The sequence below is a fragment of the Thalia democratica genome, chromosome 1 (assembly GCF_965202585.1).
Source record: "Thalia democratica chromosome 1, ktThaDemo2.hap1.1, whole genome shotgun sequence".
Lineage (NCBI taxonomy): Eukaryota > Metazoa > Chordata > Thaliacea > Salpida > Salpidae > Thalia > Thalia democratica.
In genome coordinates, this window is record NC_139165.1 from 2,574,368 (window position 1) to 2,597,964 (window position 23,597).

Genomic DNA, 23,597 nt, shown 5'->3' on the forward strand with positions numbered 1-23,597 from the left:
TAAATCTGCTGCCCAAAAAAAAACATTTTGGTACTTTTTTTAGTCCCTTAAATTTTTTAGCAGAGCTTCTAATTATGTTTCATTCATTTTAATGTTTAAATTTCAAGACTGACAAATGTTTTTATTGTACTTTATTCTTTTGTATTCTTTATTTGAAAGTTTTGTCTTATAAAGCACCAACTAACGTTTAAGTTTTCAAAAAATTTAAGTTTCTTTGGTTTGTAAGTATAATAGTTTTTGAACTGAAAAGTTTTATTTCTTAAAACAATTAAATTTAAACTTTCTTAAAGTATTATGTTAATAAATCAACTGTTTAAATTGAAATTGATACTTTTCTTATGTTTTTTTCTTTTATATTAAGAACAAATGAATGTCTTTATTATTTGTTGATGTACTTATTATATATGTTGGCTTCATTATTTGTTTGGAATAAATTTGTTCAGAAATTTTGACTTACTTATAATTAAAGCTATTTAATGTTATAGTAAAATAAAAATATTTTTTTAACTAATTTTGGTAACAAAAGAATTATAAAAACAATTAAGTTTTGTTCAGCTACAATATTTTTATTCAGATATCTTTTTTATAAAACTTGGATAGGTTATTAGACAATTAATATAGGAAATAAGTTTTAAAACATTTAAACAGAAGTTAAAAAAAGTATATATATGTATTAATGCGCTAATAATATTGTTAAAAAAAATTAACTAAGAAAAAAGATTAGAATTATATTAAGAACTTCAATTAAACTATCCCAAGTAAAGATTTAAACAACTACCTTTTTATCAAAAATTTAGATAATCTATTTGTATGTTTTAGATAACCTTAAAAATTGTTGGTTTATAAGTTATAAATTTAATATCGATTTTTTATTTCAATATTTAAAGTATTAAAAAAACCAATAATTCAAAACAAGTAGATAATAAACTTTTAAGCTAGGAAGTTTAATACTTTTTGGAAATCTTTCATTAAAATTAATAGCATGTTCATGTCTCTTAAGGTTAAATAGCAATGTTCAAAGTAACATTTTTTTTCAAATCAGCAATTTAAAAGTAATACGTTTGGTGGGTAGTCAGTTTTTGAGTTGAAGTGTTTCCAAATTATAATTAAATTTGCAATATGCTTAAACATTACACTTTGCTTCGGATTTTTCAAGTCAAAATTGAATCATAGTTTTTTTTTTTTAAATCAGCGACGTTTGTGATAAATTGGATGGAAAGTAAAATTCCTTAATGTAATGTTTGAAAATGAAAATGCCTTTGCCATATGCTTTCAAATAATTTCCAAGATATTTGAAAAAAAAAGATAAACCTGATAGCTAAATCATATAAAAGTTATTTAGATGCTTATATTTACAATGAAATTACTGAAACCTCATAAATTACATATTTAATCTATATTGAATCTAGAGGTCGTTGTTTTGAAATTAGATATTTAGTATTATACATGAAACTATTGATGTGTTTTTGTTTATTGAAATTTATACCTAAGTGAAACTTAATAAACTATAGCCAAACCTGTATTACCTTCCAAAGTTGTTATTATGTGTGAAAAACAATTAAAATATTTAGTTTCAGATATTTGATTTATTTATTTAAGCTTATATACAAACAGTATTAAAAACAAAAATGCCTTAGTTACAGTTAATACAGCAAGATCAATATTTTATGTACATAAAATTAATCCTTTGAAGTGTAAATGTATATGTAAGTAAATATTTTGTTTATTAAATGCCAGGAACTCTTATATAAAATATATAAAACACAGGATGTACTTTTTGATTATGAATATATTAAAAATAAAGATGATGTTTCAAATATATGGTACAGTAATAAATATACAGGAAATAATTTTTAAATATTAGATGAAAAAATATTACATAGTGCAGGGTTGCCACTCGGTCAGGAAAAGTCAGGAAAATTCTAAAAAATGTCAAAAGTCAGTAAAAGTCAGGAAAAAATGGGGGGTTTTGAAAAACTGTCAGGAAAAGTCAGGAAATTTGATAAAATTAAAAAAGAGTCAGATTTTGTCAGTTTAAATTTCAGAATTCCTTGTTTTCCAAAGCCTTCAAAATGTAAAAATTAATAAAAAGTCCTTTAAAGTCAGAAAAAATTCCAAAATTTTCCTAGAAATTTCAAAAATACTTAATTTTATTTCCAATGCCTTTATCTGGTATAAATTAGTAAAATATCCTTTATAAAACTGCAAAAATTTTCTATTAACACATTGAACAAGTAGCTTACTTGAACAAGCAGATTTTCTAAGCTTTTTAGTATTGATGATCTGTAGCAAGGACACTTTAATATTGAAACTGTGATATATACACAAAAGTTTATCTAGCATAATTTTAGAATCAAAGTGTTTTTTGTTTAAGTTAATAATTGAGTTCTTTATAACTAATCAGTTAGATTAGTATTTTATGTAACTTTACCTCTTTATAAGTTTTAAATTTAGTGAAATAACAAATTTATAAAATAAGTTATAAGAGAGGTATATGTCAAGATTAAGTTTACTTATTGTTTGTATTTTTGTAGAGAAACTGAAGTTTTTAAAGTATATAAGAGTATATTTATTTGTTACAAATTTTATACTAAATGATAAGATGAAATGTTTTATACAACAGATATATAGTTTAGTTTTAAGGTTTCAACTGTAAAGTTTTATTGTTGCTTTAAGATTTTAGTTGTGAAAGTAAATTATTAATTCAAGGTTTTAATTGTAAAAGTTCCTTATATGTCATTTGTTTATCTAGATACATTTATGCTAGGAAATGCTAAAAAATTGTGTCTTTTTTCAGACAAGCTGTGTTTATAAGGTAATAATACAAGTATTTTGCTGATAGAGCTGTTTATTACAAACATCAAATGGATGGTTTAAGTGATGTACTGGAAGTTTGATGATAGAATTTAGCAATAAAAACTGTCTATTTTAACCTGTATTAAAATAAGATTGAAAGCTTTATTTCAAGTGTTAGATTATGTATTTTAGAATAGGTTTAATTAAAGAGTTCGATTTAGAAAAGTCAGGAAAGTTTTGATAAAAAGTCAGAAAAAGTCAGGAAATTTTTCTCAGCTTGATCAGTGGCAACCATGATAGTGTTTATAACACGCTTGGAATTAATGTGAATACAATATGCAGGATATCCTAGTTGTTTCTTTTTCAAAAATGGAAAAGATCCTTATATCTCAAGAATATTTAAGTCGTAATAGTAAAATGTTCGGGTCTTTTAAAATTAAAAAATGTATTTTTAATAATTGAATTTATTTCTCAGTCTGAAGTAGTGAAGAGATTAAATCAACTCTGTTCACAAATAATAAAAATAAACAAATATTTTTACACACTTATAATAAACTTGTTTTAATAATTGAATTTATTTCACAGTCTGAAGTTGTAAAAAGATTGAGTCAACTCTGTTCACAAATAATTCCACTTCTACCACCTGAAGTTAGTTTAATACAAGTATTTTTATTTTTTGTTTTAATTTACTTAACTGTATTACTTTATTAACTATAGAATTTTTGAATCTGTATCCATAGATCTCATAGTTTTTTTTTATCAACATAACTAATAATAAAGTGTGTGACTTTATTTATAAATAAAAGGTTTGATTATATCAATTCGATCATCAGACCACAAGCCTTCGGTAGACTGAGACCAAAGTTTTGTTTTTAACATCAGTCAGTCAAAACCGAAAAACCGTCAATCTACAAACAGTTTATTATATTTTACCGAGAAGGTTTGGTCTCAGTCTGCCGAAAGCTTGTGGTCTTATGATCGAATTGGTATGATCAAACCCAATTTAACTTTAGCTTGCTTTACGGCATATGAAAGTCCAAGCTTTGGCTTTATAGACTTTTGCTGATACTTTGTTCTGTGTATAAAGACATTCGTACACAACTTTGTTGAAAATTATTAAATTTTAATGTTTTCAAGGTAAGTTTTTTAAGGTAAATATATGTTTATAAAAGTGCAAACTGAATAAGATTATAGTTTATATATATATTTTTACAGCAACAACAACAGGCCGGGCCAGCGTTGGAAAGAGCAAAACAAGTTACTACAAATGAATTATCACATATTATTGGGGTATTTATTTATTATTTGTCAAAACAAGTTACTACAAATTAATTGAGTCATATTATTGGGGTATTTATTTTTTACATTAATAGTATTTTTCGTTTTTTTGTAATTAACACAAACTAGCACTTATGATAACATCAACCAAAAATTATATAAGGATTACTAGTAAAAACTGTATTACACTATATATACTAACTAATAACTCTCCATAGCAACAACTACACATGCACAATATGATGTCACAGCAGCCTCCAACCCAACCTCCCAGCAACCCCCCTCGCATCAGGGAAATCCCCTTCTACAAAATCAACCAATCAACATGCAGCATGCAATAAACGCAGTCATGCATGCTGCAGCTCTTCACAATGGGGGAATTCCCAACGTGCCGCTTTCGCTTCATCACCACGGCAACCACCCCTTGTTTCCGCCCCCTCACCCCCCATCGCTGCCCCCATCGCTGCCCCCACCGCAGGTTCAGGTCGGTAACCATGGTAACAACAATGTTGCCAAGCAACCAGTGAGACCAAACACTGCTGATCACACCACTGCACAACATGCTGGTTTGTTTGTTTATTTGTTTAATTAATATCAAAAAGAATTATATTAAATGTTTAGAATATTTTTTTAAAGTTGGTATACAAGTTATTTATTAACACTTTTTAAACTTAACTTATTTTATATTTCTTATAACTTTAACACATTATAAATATATTTTCAAGTTTCTAGATAACTTTCTATGTTTATATAACTAACATTTATATAGTTTTTAAAACATTGTCTTTAATAAAATAACTTACTTAGGTTTTCATAGAACACATTAAATATCTAATTCATCTGGGTAATATTTTCTCATTACTCATTTATCCGATTTAGACAATTTTATCCAGACATTTAAATCATCTTGTAATGGTTTCAAATGATTCATTAATTAAGAATGCTTACAGCTGTGAGCTATAAAAATAAATGTGGACACAACTTTTCTATTGATGAAGGTTTTAGGAAAAATGACAAGTTAAATATAAATACTTTTAGTCCAGAGTTATTCATATAAATTGCACAATTATCTTTCAAGTATGACAATTACTGTCACATAATTAACAAATTATTTAATTAGCTGTCAGCTCTTCATGAGATGAAAGTTTTAACTGAACCGCATCTTAAAATCATTAATCTTTAAACTTTTATAAATTCAAAGTTTTTATTTTCAAAGTTTCCATTTTCTTCATGAAAGCTTTTCAAAATTTTTTAAAAGAATAAACATAAAATATGTTCAAATATATTGAAGTTTACAATTATATTCATAGATCTTTTCGAAACCTTAAAAAAATCATATATGTAATGGTCATTGTCAAAATATATATTATAATATAAATGTTTGAAATATTCTTCCATTAAACTTAACGTGTCAATTAAGTAATAGTTTACCACATAAAGATAGTAAGTAGGTTCAACTCCAAATGAGCTGTAACATAATTTATAAAAATAAAACGTAAAAAAGTATTTATTTTGCTTGACTACTTTTACTTTGCTAATGAATGCTTGAACACTTTACAAGAAGCAATCATTTAATTAACAAGTTGCAGCAGCTTTTTATCGCTAAGAAAAGTTCAAAGTTCTGGTTAACTGACTATACATCTCAATAAACCTGAAATGTTACAACTAACTAACACTTGATTAACAAAATACCACAAGCTTTCTGTGGTTTATGAAAAGTTTAACTTGTAGCAAACTAGATCTGTCTAAGTTAAGTCTACAATTTAAAAAAATAGTATTTAACTAGTTGCAACAGTTTCAAGTTAAAATTTCACAAGTAGCGATCATTTAATTATCACCACAACTTTGTATGGTTAATTTTGTTGTTTGTAGAAGCATATGGTTCTTTATAAACTTTCTATGATGTTTTTAAAAACTGTTTTAACTTCAAACTTAACTTAGAAGAAACATAAAAAGCACAACTTTACCTTCAAATTAAAACTTTGTTCTGAATGACTTAAAAAGGGATTAAAAACTGTTTAAGTTTCAGGTTTTCAAGTAAAACAGTCTGTGTTTTTTCTATTTTAAAATTAAAAAGAAAAAACAATTCCTTGAAAGCCGCTAATTATTTGTTCAAATAAACTTGAAACTCAACAAGAATTGCCTGTTAATTAACAGAAACCACATTTTTAACCACAAATGTTCACTTAAAATGTTGAAAGCCTTACAACTTAACTGTTAAGTTCTTAATATATACAAGCTTTTACAAATCTATTGAAATTAAGTATTGGCTACATATGAATGCACACTTTTAAAATAAAATTGTTATCATTTTATTAAAAAGTTGCCACAAAGTTTTAACAATAAATCTGTGCAATTTTAAAAACCACAGAAATATCTGAATAGTATTCCTAGTACTTAACAATCACATCACTAAATTTTGAAATACCACAATTCTTTTGTAGTTTATTTCAAATTGATTTTATAAGCTAACCATCATAACTCTAATGTATTTCAACTTCTTTAAAAAGCAATTATCAAATAGCCTTGTATTAACCACAAAAATATCTAAATTAGACTCAAAATACTTAATAATCACATAACTAAACTGTTAAACACCACAATTTTTATGTAGTTTGTTTCAAACACTGTGATAAATCAATCACCATAGTAGACTTGCAATAACCACAAAAATATCTAAATAAAGTTCTAAGCAAACAGTTGCATCTCAACCCTTATAATGAACACTTCAAATAAACTTGAGATGTTTTACAAGTAGCAATTGCTTAATTGACAAGTAACCACACAACTTCAAACTTCACAAATAATATAAAGTTGTACCTTCAAAACGTTTACATAGTTGTATTCTAAAACTGTTATAAAAGTATATAAAACTAATAATTTCCAATTTTTTAACTGAACTAAATATTAACGCATGAAAGACTTACAGACTTTCCAAAATTTAAAACAAGTTAAACCACAATAAATAGTGAATAGAGTTTCATGTTTTAAATTGACAATGCTTTTCAATAAAAATGTCAATTAATTTTTTACACGGCTATGTTCTAATGTTGTTGTAAAAACATCAAAACCTTATAATTTTAACTGTTTTAATTTTAATAACACAATATTTGAGGTTTATTTTAAAGTTTTTACATTTAAACAATCTTATTACCTGAAAAAAATTAAGACGTTTACAAAACTGAGCAGTGTAAAAATACAATTTATGAGTTTCCTAAAGTAGCTTAAACTTAATTAAAAAACAAAAAAAAAATTCAACCAAGGAAGTATATAAAAAGTTTTAAGTTACTGTAAGCCTACTATTGATTTTTCAAATAAACTTTGAAAATTTAAAACTTTTCATAAGTTAAATAAAAAAACTTGAAAAATTTCTAGTTAGTTGAAAATTTAACCCAATTTTTATGACTAAGTTTCTTGTAAATTGCAAAATAAAATTAATAAAGATAATAACTGTAAACTTTTAAAGTTAAGTACTTTCAAAATTTTCACACATAAGTGGTTGTCACTTAATTAACAAGTTATAACAAATTTAAAACAAATTACAACATTTCAACCGATGTGTTGCGGTTATTAATGTCAACTCAGAGTAAATGTTGTTATTTCAACAAAATTTAATGTTTATATAATCAACCAAGTTGTTTTTATAAACTCTCATGTTGACGTGTTGAAGCTTTTAAATTTGATGGGAAATGTTTTAATGTGAAATTTTGTTTTAAGTTATTTAGTAGTTGTCAATGTGAATTTAAGCTAAGTTAAATCAGAATTTATGGCTTGTTTAAAACTGCTTTGTTCAATTTTTTTTCAGTATTTAAGTAGTGCACGAAATAAAACAAATTGATAAAAAATCACGTTTTCATACAAAGCAAAATATTTTTTACATACTCAACAAGACTTTTCGAAAGCAGAACTTATTTACATCTAAACTTCTTTATTGAAAATTATCTTATTTGTATTTTGCTTTAAATTGTACAATTATAGTTCGAAACTTAAAGTTTGGGAATACTAATATATAATTGACAATATATATATTGTTATTTTGTAATGTACTGTATTTCCAGGCTTCACTCAAAGAATTAATCAGTTATAATTCTAGATTAAAATATAGAATGCTGTTTAAATAAAAAACGTTTTGACGTTAAACTCACAATATTGAAAACACATTTCAGATACAAAATAAAAAATTTAAATAAATTTAAATAACATGCATTAAATATTTTCATTTCAAAGAATAAACGTGTTAAAATTACAAGCATGTAGTTACTTTTGCGGTACAAAACTTGATGTAAACTTTTTAGTGACATATTTAATTCATGTAAATGCGGTGACATATTTAATTCATGTAAATTCGGTGACATATTTAAGTCTTATAGTTGCGGTGACATATTTAATTTATACAATTCGGTGACATACTTAATTCATGTGAATGTGATGACATATTTAACTGGTATAAATGAGATGACATATTTAACTCATATAAGTTGTTGTATTGACATATTATGACATTTTTACCAAAACAAACTTGTATTTAGCAGCTGGAGACAAGCACAATTCTTTGAAAGACAACAGAAATATAAGAAGACAGTCATTTAATAGGCAGGTTAGTATTTGATTGTATAAAAAATAAACTTATTTTGTAACTTCAGTAAATTTATTATATCATGTATTTGGATTATTTTTTACTGTTTAGGTAAAAATTTAATTAATATCTGTAAAATAGCCACTTTATTGTAGTCATAATAGTTGTTATTAAATAGTTAAATGTTATATTGTATGTTTTATTTATGAGTCTTGAACATATTCCTTAGGATGTTTAGATGTTAAGTACAAGTAAAAATTGTATTCAAACTAATAAAGTTTGAACAAATGTTATAAATATGCTAGACAAAACTGTTAAGTTTTTACTTAGTCGGGTTATTGATCTTTTCAATTGCTTTAACGTATCATATTCCCAAATAACTTTTTATTATTGTGTTTATAAAACCATAATTGACATGTAAAAACTAGGTGTCTTCATATTAGGTTTTATACTTTTATATTGTTTTAAAGATAAATAAATAATTGCAATTTGTTCAGTGTGCTATAAGGAGACGGGTGAATTATTTATTTAATCAATAAATCATTTTTGAAACCACTTTTTCAAAAAGAGAGGCATCTCGTGTTTATAATGGAATTAATTTAAAAAATTTATTCCCATTATTGTTTGTTTGTGGTTTTATATTTGACTTTTAGTATTTTCTATTTAGTTTATTTATGGATAATATTAGTTTAGCAATTTAAAGGTAATAAATACTATGTGTTTTGTAATTATAAAATCAACATTTTGTTACAAAATTTGCAAAACAACAAGGACTTACTAACAAAAAAAAACAACAAAGAAACAACAAAAAAATATCGTAAAAACCGAATGCACTTTTTATTAGTACTGGTACACAATTTAAAATAACTATACAAACCCAGTATTTCAAAAAAAAACCTTAGTCAGAAAGCTTAGAAACATTTCAAAGATAAACATTGTAATGAGACTTAACAAGAAAGAGTTTTGAGAAATAATAATCAGATTAAATAACTGCTAATACCACAGACTACAAAAGACGGCTTATAAGATTTGGCGCAAAAAATCCGAATTAGTTTTTGCCATAACGTAAACTAACATTTTTGTTTTCAACAATGGCGAAAATGTATTTAATTTTGTTAAAAAGTTCTTAGGTTTTTTTTCAGATTTCATTGATAATGGTTTAACTATATTGTTATGTTTGTTATTGTTAGTACTTATTAGGGGGTTGTTTGAATTCTAAATAAATTAGTTTACAAGTCACTTAATTTAGTATCTTTGGTTTAATTTAAAAAGGCTTTAGAAAACATAATCTCTCAACACAGTTAATGAATTAAAGTTAAGTTTGAAATTTACTTATGAGACTAAATAATGAATATTTTATAATTTAGAGGATAATTTTACCATACTTAAACCATAAGTAACTTATAATTCGGAAGTCTAGCTTGTGTAATATAATGCGATTATATTTCACTTGTATCAAATTACAATGCTTCTGAGAATTGAAACTTTGACTTTTTACAACTTTGATAAAGTAGCATTTGTTTTAATTTTTAAAAGTGAAAAGAGTTTTTGATAGTTTTACTTCAAAAAATAAATCTTAATTTGCTCAGTTACACACTTATAAGAACAAATTTGAACAGAAAGTGATGTTTTGATTACAAAAAGTAATCATTAAACAGATTGAAAATAATTGTGCAGACTAATCTGTAAATTTACTGTGAACTTTTGCTACTTTCTAAGCGGATTAGAAAACACTGTTACCTCGTAAATCACTTTTTTCTGGAAAGTAGAAAATAAAGAACTTGTGCCAAATTTTGTTTCCTTAAAGTTCAAGTTAAAGCTTCTATCCAGCGTTTTGTTATTGAACAAATGTTAATTTTTAAGAAAGTCTGTTTAAGTTGCACCTAAAAAATTGGCTAAAATTTTGTGCCAGCAAATTATTTGTAATTTATTTTATGCAACTTTTAATTCTATTTTGCATTAAAATAACAATTTTAAAGCGCTATTTGGGTGAAAAAATTTAAAGAAAAGGTTTCATAAACGAAAATTATTTTCTTATCAATATTTTTTTTCAGGTTTTTTATTTTATTGACAACATGATTGTTTTAAATAATTAAAAATAATAGTGAACACTTATAAAAGTGTGTTATTATTTAAAGAGCAAAGTTAATAAGCTAATTAATTAAAAGTTTTCATTTTGGCAAATGGACAAAAACAAATTTAAATACTGATTGTGTATTGTAGACGCGTTTTAATTCAAAATTAGGCACAAACTAAATGTAGGTAAAAAGTTAACGTAAAACAATTAAAGTTGTACATTATTGTGTTACAATACTTCAGCCAAAACTCGTTTAAATAAATTTTAAATTTATTAAAACTACAAAGACCTGCTGAATTAGCGAAACCACTAAAATATATATATGTATATATATGTATATTCCTTTGAACATTTAAAATTTTGCACAATGTGTAAAAGGTCCTGCTTCAAATTGTTTGCAACAACATTCCTATGTTCCAGTGTCCATGTGTTAAATTTTTTAGGGATACATATATATACAGATTACTCTTTAAAAATATTTAGTATGTTAATAAGAGTCTACTGTCAAAAAAATCTAGCCTTTTAGAAGCTTAAGATATAAATTTTCAGCTAACGAAATTAAAAAAAGTTGCAAAACTGTTTAAAAGTTTTAGTTTGATTAGATAACCATTTATATTTAAGTCTCCACAAATCTAAAGCTTGACAGAAACTACATTATATACAATTAAATCTAAGTATTAAATCAAAGCTATATAACATTTAATGCTTAATATTCTAAAGATCGATTATTACAGAGCAATCTAAACTCAAAAAAAGTCTTATAATTTGTCAAATAATTATGTCTTTACCAGTTTCAGTTGACTAAGTAAATCTTTGTATAAAAGTGTAACTGGTAAACACATATATTTTTAAAAAAAAGTGCAATATGAAATGTAGTATATAATGTATAATATATATAATGTTAAACTATAAAATAATCAATGGTAAATGCGTTGTTGTTGTAGATTTATTTAGTTAGCAATTAAGTATCTTTATGCATACAACTACAAAGTTTGAAAATTTAAAAAAGTTGAGTTTAATTTTCCATCTACAGTGTTCTACAGTGCTGTGATTTTTATTTACGTATTTATGTACTTAAAGCTTTCAAATAAAAGCTAAAATTATTTTTTCTATCAAATGTGTTGGACCCCCTTCCCCCTATGGCCTTAAACCATAGTATTAAACAATTAAAAATTATCTGTATAAATAACTTTTTAAATAAGATTCAGTTAAAAATTTCAAAGTTGACTGTCAAATAAACTCACTGTAGAGATAGAGTTGTAAAAGGTTCCCCACAGAGAACAACAGTTGTTGGTGGAATCGATATTATTGATTATTAATCACTTTTCAATAACACATGTGTGTGGGTTTCTTTTCTGAAAAGTTTCACCAATGATTAATAATACTTGTCAATTTTCACCACAGTGTAACTTGTTACTTAATTACAAGATTTTAATTAGGTTTAAAATGTGTCTTTTAATTCGCTTTAAGTTTTTATTCAAAATTTTGCTGATTGTTTATTGAAAATATCTACTTTAAGAGTTATATAAAATAAGGGTGCACGACTATTCAAATTCGGACAATTCAAATTCCGACAATTCAAATTCTTAATAAAAAATTGAAACGGCTAAAAATAAAAAAGTAATGTATATTTGTCTAAAATAAAAAATGTATATGTAAATCATATTAATATATACAGGCCATTTTTTTCTTTTTGCAAAAAGTTAAATATTTTTTGAGATATGGCTTTATTAAACTAAAAAGTATAGTTATTTTTAGTAGTTTTAAAATACCTTGAAAAAAATTTAGATTCAAAAAAAAAGATAAAAGTGGCTTATAGATATTAATAAGATCTACATTCACGTTTTTATATTTTTTTCAAATTTATATTACTTTTTGAAATATAGTCTTTTAAATATTTTTTAAAGAATTTGAATTGTCGGAATTTGAGTTGTCCGAATTTGAATTGCCATGTAACCATAAAATAATATATTTAAAACTTGTTTTCAATTTACCTCTGGCCCACAGTGTTTTATATAGTATAAACCTTTATAAAATATTTAAAATGATTATAAAAAAAAATATTAAGTTATTTTGTTTCAAAGTTGTATTTTACAATTTGCTTATTTTATCTCTTTTTTTTCGAATTTAGCTTTCTAGTATAATAATTTAAACATGACAAGCGAATTAAACTTAGTTGACTTAATTAAATTGCCTCATAGACTTCTTATCTTCATAACTAATTAGCATCAATTAATACTTACCTTTCAAATATTATCAATCAAAATATGTTAATCTTTTAAGCGGCTATGTGGGGTTTGTTTTATTTAATTTACATTTTAAAATGTTAAAAAGAACTGAATCAAAGGTTTTTTGATAAAATTAGCAGTTTTTAAAGTTGTTAGTATGTATTTATTTTAATTTTTGAAATAAATACAAATTATAATAATAAAATTTAATTCAAAACTCAACACTTTTGTAAAATTATTGTTTTTGATCTATGAAGTCTTAAACTATTGTGAACTAGTATTAAATTATAAGAAAAATAAACTCTTGTAACAAAATATTAAATAGAAATTGTGAAAAATAATACTACTAGATATTATGCTGTTTGTTTTGGTATTATTTATATTGATTTTGAAATATCCAATTGTCCAATTAATGTTTATTACATGCAGCTTGAATTTATTATTAAATTACAAGGAAATATAAGCAGCTTTAAATTTTAACATGTCTCAATCACATTTGTGTATTATTTTCCAAATTGATAAATGTTTTGAAATTAATTACTACGACGCAATAAAATAAATTCTGTTATATATATATATTAAAGTTATAAAAGGTAACTTTAATGCGTTTCTAAAAATATTTTAAAAAGCTGTTCAAAGTTAATTGTACACAAACAACTTCATAATTGTTGTTAAAAACTTATTTTCGTTTACTGTTGGATCTCTATGTTTATTTATATATTTGTCTCGAAGTAAATGTTTTAAGATTTTATTAACAACATTTGTAACTGTAAACGTCTTGATTTATCTCTAGTAGCCATATTTGTTTAGTAAGTTTATCAATTATACCAATTAATAAGAAGTAAGCTGTATATACAAATGAAACCCAGAACCATAAAAAAGTGATAAATGATCAACATAAATCAAAAATATATTTTAAAGTTTAATTTCAGATCACATTTAAGCTATTTTAAGATTGTTGTTTTTAACAATTACCTGTAGGAATTATGAAGTATATACTGAAACCAGTAACAATTAATCAACATAACATATCACTTCATAAATACACATGTATATGCAAATACATGTCTGTGAAGTAAATTATGAACGTGCTTTGGTTAATTTGCAACCGGTAAACAGTAATAAATCAAAATAAAAATATTTTTAAACGTTTGTATATATCTGCCAAGTAATCTAATATAGCTCTTCTAGGAAGTATTAAAAAAAAATTAAGATGCGTGATTGGAGATGTATGTGGTGTAGATAATTAAATTAGTAATTTATTCAACATACAAAAGTTTAACTATCTATCTACATAATTTATATTTTATTGATTACAGAACAACATGTTAAAACAATGATTTTACTTTTCATTGTCTTAAATTAATAAAATATTAATAAAAAAAATTTTGAGCAAAACAATTAATCAAGTTGACCAGCTACTGGAAATAGTTTATCTAAAGTTAAGTTCACAAACAACAGTATATTGGTTTCTAAAAACAATTTATAAAAACAGCAATTAATCAAAATCCTCTTCAAATTTTTGACTTGTAAAAACAACATAATTACTGTGTGTTGGTTTGTAAAACACTATATTCCCTGTACTAACAGTTATGCTATAAACTCATTTTAAGTTTGAAATAATTTGCATATTTAAGATGATTTTTTAAGTTTTTTATCTTGTAACTAGAAAATAAACTAACAAAAATAAATCATAAATAAACATTACTTTTTTAAAGTTTACAAAAACAAATCATTATTCTGCTTACATATATAAGTTTTGTTTAAAGCACAAAATAATAACTATTTAGTTTTCAAATTGTCAACTAGTTTCACAACTTCTATGTTATATTGAAAATCTTATATATTCACCACTAGTTAACTGATTAACACTTTTAAGAACTTAGTATTTTTTTCGGACAACACAAGATTAAGACTTACTTATGGTTGTTGTATTGATTCAATTTTTAAAGTTTTATTATCTAATTACACAACATTATTTTAACTTTTTTGAAATATACATAGTTGCTGATCAAAACTAAATATAAATTTGATTTGTTTGAAACTACATTCTCGACTATTTTCTTGCCAACAACATGTTATTTGCATTAATTTCCTTTAATTGTTTATTACGTTTCAATTGTATAAAAATGTATTTACTGCTTTGCAACTGATAAATTAAAAGTAAATTAACAAAAATCACAATTTAACAACAAACTCCCTTTGCTTGATAATGTAAGAAGAATTTGCAATACTTGTTTCCGTATATTGATTATTTTAAATTGAAACTACATTCCTATCTCACACAAAATCTAAGTAGTAATCTTGTACATATTTGTTAGAACTGGCTAATAATCGTCACTAAAAACTTTAATTTTAAGCACTATCACTCCATAACAGAACATCAATGTATATATAAAATGTTGGTTTTTATAATTATCTGTTCAAACTGTGTTGGCTCAAGTGCTGATTGAAGCAGGTAGTAATAATGGGTTTTGAATCAGTGTATATTTGGTATTGATATAAATTATCAAATATTAAAAATCTTATCAGTTTCGTAGAATGTAATGATTATCGATTTCTGGTAATGATAGACTGATAATATTTGGTGAATCTGCATCCCAATAAGTACACACAATATTTCGCAAATTTGCCACGAGCAATTAATAAAAGTCACTAGCAAACAAGCAGAACAGAAACAGACTTGCATACAACTTTATAATACAGCATACTGAATTTCTACACTCTATTGATTTTTAGGTATTTTTTATTGATTCTCGTTTGTAAGTTGATTTAAGTGTTGATTGAGTGTCAACTTATACCCAAATAATAATATATAATATAAACTGATTTACAGTTTGTTTATAATAAGTTTTCGAAATAATAAAAACTTCACTTATAATTTTTTCAGTACTCAATTTTCCTGTGTAAAACATAACAAAATGTTGCGTTGCAGTTTAATATTTTTTATTGATTGTCAACTTTTACGGTTGCAATAGAATTTGTTGAACGTCTACTCATATCAAAACAGTATAAACTTAGAACATTGATTAAAAATAAAATATTAAAAAGTACACTTATAAGTTCTTTTGTGCTATTTTCCTATTTGAAATGCAACATACTGAAGTTTCTACAGTTTTTATTGATATATGGCTGTGACATGTTGATTATCAACTTAGATCAAAAAGTTACAAACTTACAATGTTGGTTGGATTGGTTGTAAGCTGTAAAATATTAAAAACTTGCAGTGTTGATTGAGACTTTCAGACTTTGCCATTTGTGAAATTATCCAGTTTCCTAGTGTAATGCAACATACTGCAACTTCTACAGTTTGGTTTCATTATTGATTGTCGGTTGTACGCTAGTGATTGTTGGTTCATTTATTATTCATGTTTTGGCTTTCTATTCGAAACTAGAACTGTAGTGTTGCAATTTATATTTCATATAGGTGTTTTCAAATTGTTTATTTCTCTGAGTTTACCTGTAAAACTGATTGGGTGTTATGTGAGCTACTTTGTTATACTATTATTCCTGACTTAGTTGTTAATAATAATAGTGATAATCTTAATTATGGGTTGATTTATGATTTTTGGACACTATTTGTAAAATAGAGCTTCTACACTTGTGTGTAAGATTTCAACGTTTGATGTTATATTTATTTTCAACGAAAAACACAACATTTTTATTAAAGATGTTGATCATACTATATAATACTTACCATATATATATATATATATATATTTAATTAAAAGGTTTATTTCAAGATGTAAAACAAGTTTAAAATAAAACACACAAAAGAAAGGTTTGATTTATCAAGTCAAATAACTTAATTCTATATATATATATTAATATATATATTACATGTAAATTATTTAAAATTACTTTGTACTCATTTTGTATAAACAATGATGCAACAATCTACATTAAATTGTGCGATGACCTTGAAGTAATCAAGGTTTGTTTTAATTTTATCTGTTCAAAATTTTAACTTAAAAGCAACTATAAAAAAATTAATTTACCGGCATTGCTGATAATCTATTTTAACAAGCAAGATAATTGAAACTGGATAATTGAAACTGGATAATTGATCTCATAATACCCTCTAATGAGCAGAACACATTTTCATTAAATTAACTTTTGTACCTGGTCTACCGCCTTGCAGTGTAACCGCATTTCTTGTAAAACAGAAAACTGCTTCATGTTGTTATCTTCCCTCTGCTGTCAAGATAAACATCTGAAGCAGCTTTAAAAAGTAAATTTATTTATAATGCATGGGTTCTACTGTGAACATCAACCAGAGATAAGTATCTAAAAATACCTTGCTGCTTTGATAATGACTTGAAGTTATTTGTTGGTATTGTTTTAAATATGCAATCTAATGTTTTTGATCAAATTATTTTATTTATACCACCTGTGTTGCTTCATAGTGCGAAAGTGAAGTGACTGTTTAAATTGTTTTTGCTCTTGAGATGCACATCTAAAAGTTTCACTCTTCAAATGAAATTTTTAAATTATAGTTTTGCCTGAGTTTTTTGATGTTAAACACTTAATTTTGAAGTTAATTTTAAATGAATTATTAAGTAAATTTTAATATTTTAAGTCAACATTAAATGAACTTTTTGTAAACCATTCTGAACATCAATATACCTTGTAAATGACTAGAACGTTTATTGATATTGTTTTAGAACCGAATGTTTTAAAAAACCGCTTCAACACATGTTTATACATATCAATAATGTGTTGAATCAAAACTACTTATTTCAAAATTCAATTTAACTGTCAATGTAATAATTTCAATCCAAAAAATCATCAACTAAAAACGTGGTAAAAAAAAAATTCAAAATGTTTTGTGTAAAACTTTAGTATTTAGAGCCACTGCAGTGAAAAGCCACATTTCAATGTTTGTATTGTATATTGGCGTGCATTTTAAATTACTACCATCTCTTCACAAAGTGTGTTATTCAAACTACTCTGTTATATGTGTGGTTCCTATCTGTTTGTATTGTAAACTCAACAGTTTGTTTATACTCTTCATAAAAAAGATGGCTATCTTGAACATAATTTTCAAGGTTGAACTGAAACCTGTGTGTTAGATGTAAACTGGATAATTTAAAAGGTTATTAGTAAAAGCTGTGTGTGACATATGTTTGTGTGGTATTTATGGTTTATTATGTGTCGATGGTTGTTTTTAACGTCAATATTGTTGCGAAATCGACCAAATTTGTTTTCACTCAAAATTTTACATGATTTATCATTGAGCACAGCTTTTAGTAAAAATTTTATTGTTTATAAAATAACTCATTGTTAATTTTTTCTAACCACTTATTTGTTTAGTTTAACCTTTTTATTGAATGAATTTGAATATATATTTACTTTAGAGTTTGTTGGCAAAATATTTGTTTTTATGAATTATATAAGTTCTGAAGATTTATTTCAAAAATATATTAATTTTAATAGTATTTGTATGTTTAATATAGACTGAAAATCAAAACTTTACTTTTGTGCTTATTATTAAGCTAGTGTTTTTTTTGGATTGAAAGACTTGTGGTTATCATAAACAAGTACGAACTTCATTATAATGTTTCAAATGTAACATTAAATCATGTTTCTTATGTTTTATAAATACATTTTAATATGGTAACATAAAAATGTAAAAATTAACATAATGATATTTGATGGCGAAAAAAACTTATGTTATCTTTAATATTACTACTGTATTTAAGTACTCTACCCACGAGGGTTGATTGATCAAATGATATCCTTGTTATAATATACATATAAGCAACAACATACCTTGTCAGTAAACCTACTATGCTTCTTATACTTTCTAATAACAAAAGTTGTTTGATTTATTTTTTTCAACTATATATATTTACTAAATACATATTTTTTAACACCAACTTTAACACATGCTTTCATTTAAAATCAAATCATTTTTTTCTTTATGTAATCTCATGATAATAGTAAGTCATTGTATGTTTTTAGCTGTAATAAAACAGTAATACTTTTCAATACAGTATCTATACTTTTTAATTTGATAAAAAACTGTTAAAATTGTTACATTATTCTACTAAAATATGTATACTCTTGATAAAACAGAATTCAATTTTGTTAAATTTTTTTAAACATGATATGTATTTCCTTACATCTACACAAACACGAGTATTAATCATATAGTTTCCTCATTTTAATATGTAAATTAACATCAATTATATTTGAATACTAGCCAGTATATTATGTGCGGTGTATAAAAAATGTTTAGTTATTTTTGTGCTATCCACTAAAATAAAATGATTATAAAAGTTATCATTTAATATAACTTGATTTCGGTCAATTGACTAATCGTTTGGTTCAGATAAAAAATGCTGCTATTGGCTTTAAATACGGTCTATCATTATTTTTTGCTCTATTGGTTTTTTGCAACTCTTAAGTTGAAAATAACTAAAACTTGATTTATTAACTTTATCATATTAAATATTGTTTTATATTAATTTGTTAAATAATTTTTATCTATTCGATTTTATAACCTTTTGTTCACAAACAGGTGATTAAAAACAGTGATGTAGGTTGTTGTTTAAAAAACACAAAACTTGTATATATATAACCAAGCACATATAATGTATATAATAAAAACACGCACATATTTGAAGAAAATCATTTATAATTTAAACTAACGTCATAACTGTAAAGTAATTATGAGTAAAAAATTGGATCAATATAAATCAAAACGTATATGTGATTCTCTAAACTTTAAAGTAAATTTACTTGTATAAGTAAAACGATTTATGAATTTTTTTTTTCAAGCTTTTTAAATAACTTTTGACTGTAATAAGTAGATAAATTGTACTTACTTATTAAAATACATCAATTATTTTTTATAAAAGTTATAAAAAATTAATTTAAACCGATGTTAGTTAAAATTTTTTAAATTCTTTTTTGTTTTTTATTATTTTTTTCCTAACTGTAGGTTATAAAAAGTATAAAACTTTTAAGTTTTAAGTAAACAAATGTTAGTAGTAATTAGTAATTAGGTCAATATATGAGTAATATGAAAGTTAAAGTTCTCAATACAGATTGTAAATAAGGTTATTAATAGAGGAAATTACTTAATAGAATGTTGTTTATTAAAGGGGTGTTTTTTGTTAGTACAGCTTAATTGTTAGTATGTAAATAAATGAATAAAAAAACATTTGGCATAACATATGACTTTATACATGTTTACAAATTTGTATTAGATTTAAAAATGTGTTACTAAAATATAAGAGTTTATTGTTTGATTTAAGTTTTATTAATAATTCTTTCAGAAAAGTTTGAATACCGAAAACTTATTCATAAAATGTTTATATAATTTTAAAATGATAAAAACTTGTTCTTTATTATAAATCTAAAACCGCTTTTAATTAAAATATTTCAAAATAAAAATTTAAGATAGATAAATAAACAAAACATTTACAATACATTACGACTCATTTATTAAAAAAAAAAATTATTCAGTTTTAAATAAGTAAAGAAAATTAATTAAAATAAATATTGTTCACGTTAGCAAAAGTCAAATATTACATTCATTTGGCAAATATTTGTTTTACTTCGAAGTTGTTTTAAACAACTTTTTAAAACAAGTCGAACAGTTTTGACGAATTTAAAACAACTTGTTCAAATAAATTTAAATCGTCGCAAACTTTAACATGACATGTTTAAATCAATAAAAACAATAAATTTAAAATCTCTCTAAATGTTAGGTTTCTAAACTTTAATTTATGTAGGCAAGGATTTATTTAATCAAATAATTGCAACTTGCAAAATGAAATTTTAATTTTTTTCTTTTTTAAACTTGCGAAAAACCGTAAAATTTTCAAAATAAAATGAAAACCGATCGATAAGCATTTACCATGTAAAAAGAAAAGGTTAAACATATTGTTGAAGAAACTGAAAAATTTCAAAAATCATTCATAATAAATAAGCACGTCAGCACGCTATATGTAATTGGATCAATAAAAATAAGAATCACACAAACGCTCACATATTAGAAAGCTTCGCATGCGAGCTCTAATCTAATTACCACTGAGAGTCTCATATGTGCCTTATATGAATTTGTTTTTCAAATATGCGCCTGAAACGATTCAATTTTCTCTCTGCGGTGAACATTTTGACACGGTGGTTTCTGAGTCGCGTATTTCGCTGTGAGTGTTGCGGTCTCTTGTATTTTGAAGCTGTATGTTGCAATTTTTCTCTGTAGTGTGGTTTTTCGACACTTTCTGAGGCGGATATTTTGCTGTAAATGTTGTTTTTGAAACTGTATTTTTCACAATTTTTATTCGATAAACATTTACATATCTGTATAAAGCGTTTATTTAACTAGTGTAATTGGTTTCAAATTCTATTTACTTTAGGGTATATAAATGTTCTTTAATTAACAATTCAGTTTGTTTTATATTTTATATTAAAAAATTGCCCTTATTTCAAAAACTGGTGTTTTTATCTATTTTAAATATTTTTGTTTTTTCTATAAAAATTTAAATTTCATTAAAACGTTGAAAAGTTTGGGTGAATATTGTGTATTTAATATTGTAATTGCATTGTGTCTGTTAACTTTTTTTTAATAAAAAGTAATTATTTTAATTAACTAAATGTAGATAATAATTAATTAATTTACATGATATAAGAGTATAAATAACTAAAAAATATCATTTAAAGTACCAGTAATAATATATATTTATTAAAGGTAAAATTCTTCTAAATTGAATCACTTAAACTGTTGAGTCATACTTAACATAAGTACACTTGAAATTTGTTGACGAATTTTGTTTGATCAAACATTCATTTAATTAAAATACATAAATTAAAAAATATGCAAGCTAAATTGAAGTAAAGTACAAAATATAACATTAACATTTAAAAAATGTTTATTAATTTGTGTAATGTACTTATTTGAAAGCTTGGCTGTATTATACATGGAGTATGTACTTGAACAGTTTCCTTTGTCATTTTTTATTTGAGTACTTTAATTGAAAGTTTCTAATTGTATCAAAGGCTTGTATCTGTTTATTAATTTACTCTTCAAACTATTTTATAGTCGTTTATTTTTATGTATTGAAAAATTGGTATTTTTAAATCTGTAAATTGAGTAAATAAAAAATCTAAAAAATAGAAAAACATTATTTTGGTTACATGTTTTCGAAATCTGAACTTACCAATTTTATACTTAAAACAAGTAATAAATCTAGCTGCTTCAAAATTTGCTAACTTTTATCTTTTATTAAGAATTAGTTTAGTAGTATTATAATTAGTAATTTATAACATGATTAAATTTTTCTTTTCAAAAAGTTTGCACAAACTTGTTAAATTTTTTAAGATTTTTTTGTCTCAATCCAACTTTTAATTTTTAATAAAGAAATAAATTCTCAGTTTTAAAAATAAAGTAAAGTTAATCTATTACTAACTGAAAATTAAATAGTTTTGTAAGGTACACAAATGTCTTCTAACTTAACCTTTAATGACTGAACTTATATATTATTTCAGCCACTAGTTTTATTAGTTTAATTCGATTTTGGTCGACTAAACCTTCAAAAAATATATTTTTAGCTTTTAGAAGTTCTATATTCGGTTTTATTGGTCCAACTTTACTTTTATCATTCACTTATTTTTTGGTGTTTATTAATTCTAGTAAAATGCAATAACAAACTTAATATTGTTCAATATAGTTCAGCTTAAAATAGATTTAATTTAGTAAAAAATAATATTTCTTAACAGAGTTCGGCATCTCCACACATATCAACAACAAGTTTAAACGATAAAAAGAAAACTTCACTAAATCCACCAAATAATAAACGTTTGAAAACTGATGATGCTAAAGTAAGTTTATTTTTACATTTACTTTAAACACTTATTGTTCTATTACTTTGTATAACTATACAACAATATTTGCATAGTTATATAGCTGTTTTGTGGAAGTGTTAGTATTTATTCGTTATTTATGAGTTATTTTAATTAGAATACAAGTAAGTTTCAATCACTTTAAAATACAGCTAAAAAACAACATTTACACGAATATATTGTAAAAATATCTTTGTAAATTTATTATGTGATAACTATTTATAATTAATTACTTTTTTTATAACCAGCTATTTTTGACAAAAAAATTGAAACACTTTGCATAATATTATTTAATTATATCTCACTTAGTTTTTTTAAGAAGTTTTTGAAAATTTAAATTTTTGAAACTAAAACTATCAAAACAAAATTCCTTTTTTTTTTGCAAACGTATACAGCTGTTAAAGCAAAGAAGGTATAGCAAATGCTAAATTATTGATGATAATCTTTTTTTTTCACTTCAAATAGCTTCAAAGACTTGGAAAGTTTTTCTATCTCAAAATTGTTTTGTAGATTTCACAAAATATTATTTTAATCATGTTTACAGTCTACATGAACTGGAAAAATTATATCTGTCTAAAAAGATTTTTTTCTCATGATAAAAAAACCAAAACATCAATAAAGTTGATAAAATAAATTTTTTTTTTGTGTGAGACTTATTAAAAGCTGTTTTAGAAAGGTTTCAGCGAATTACATTGTGTCAATTAAACAGATAAGATAACAAGTTGTTCCAAATATATAAAATAAATCAATTTAAAATGACAAGTTTATTTTGGAAAGTTTACAGATAAGA

At 24.2% G+C, this 23,597-nt stretch overlaps 1 protein-coding gene across 1 annotated transcript in view; it reads left to right on the forward strand.

The window, feature by feature from the left end:
• The first annotated feature begins 8,515 nt into the window (after nucleotides 1–8,515).
• Nucleotides 8,516–23,597, forward strand: part of LOC145842844 (transducin-like enhancer protein 4) — a 41,029-nt gene continuing 25,947 nt past the window's right edge. Inside the window, exons 1-2 of the mRNA XM_082950326.1 lie at nucleotides 8,516–8,671; nucleotides 22,685–22,786. The gene's annotated coding sequence lies outside the window, so the exon portion shown is untranslated. The remainder of the gene's footprint in view (nucleotides 8,672–22,684; nucleotides 22,787–23,597) is intronic.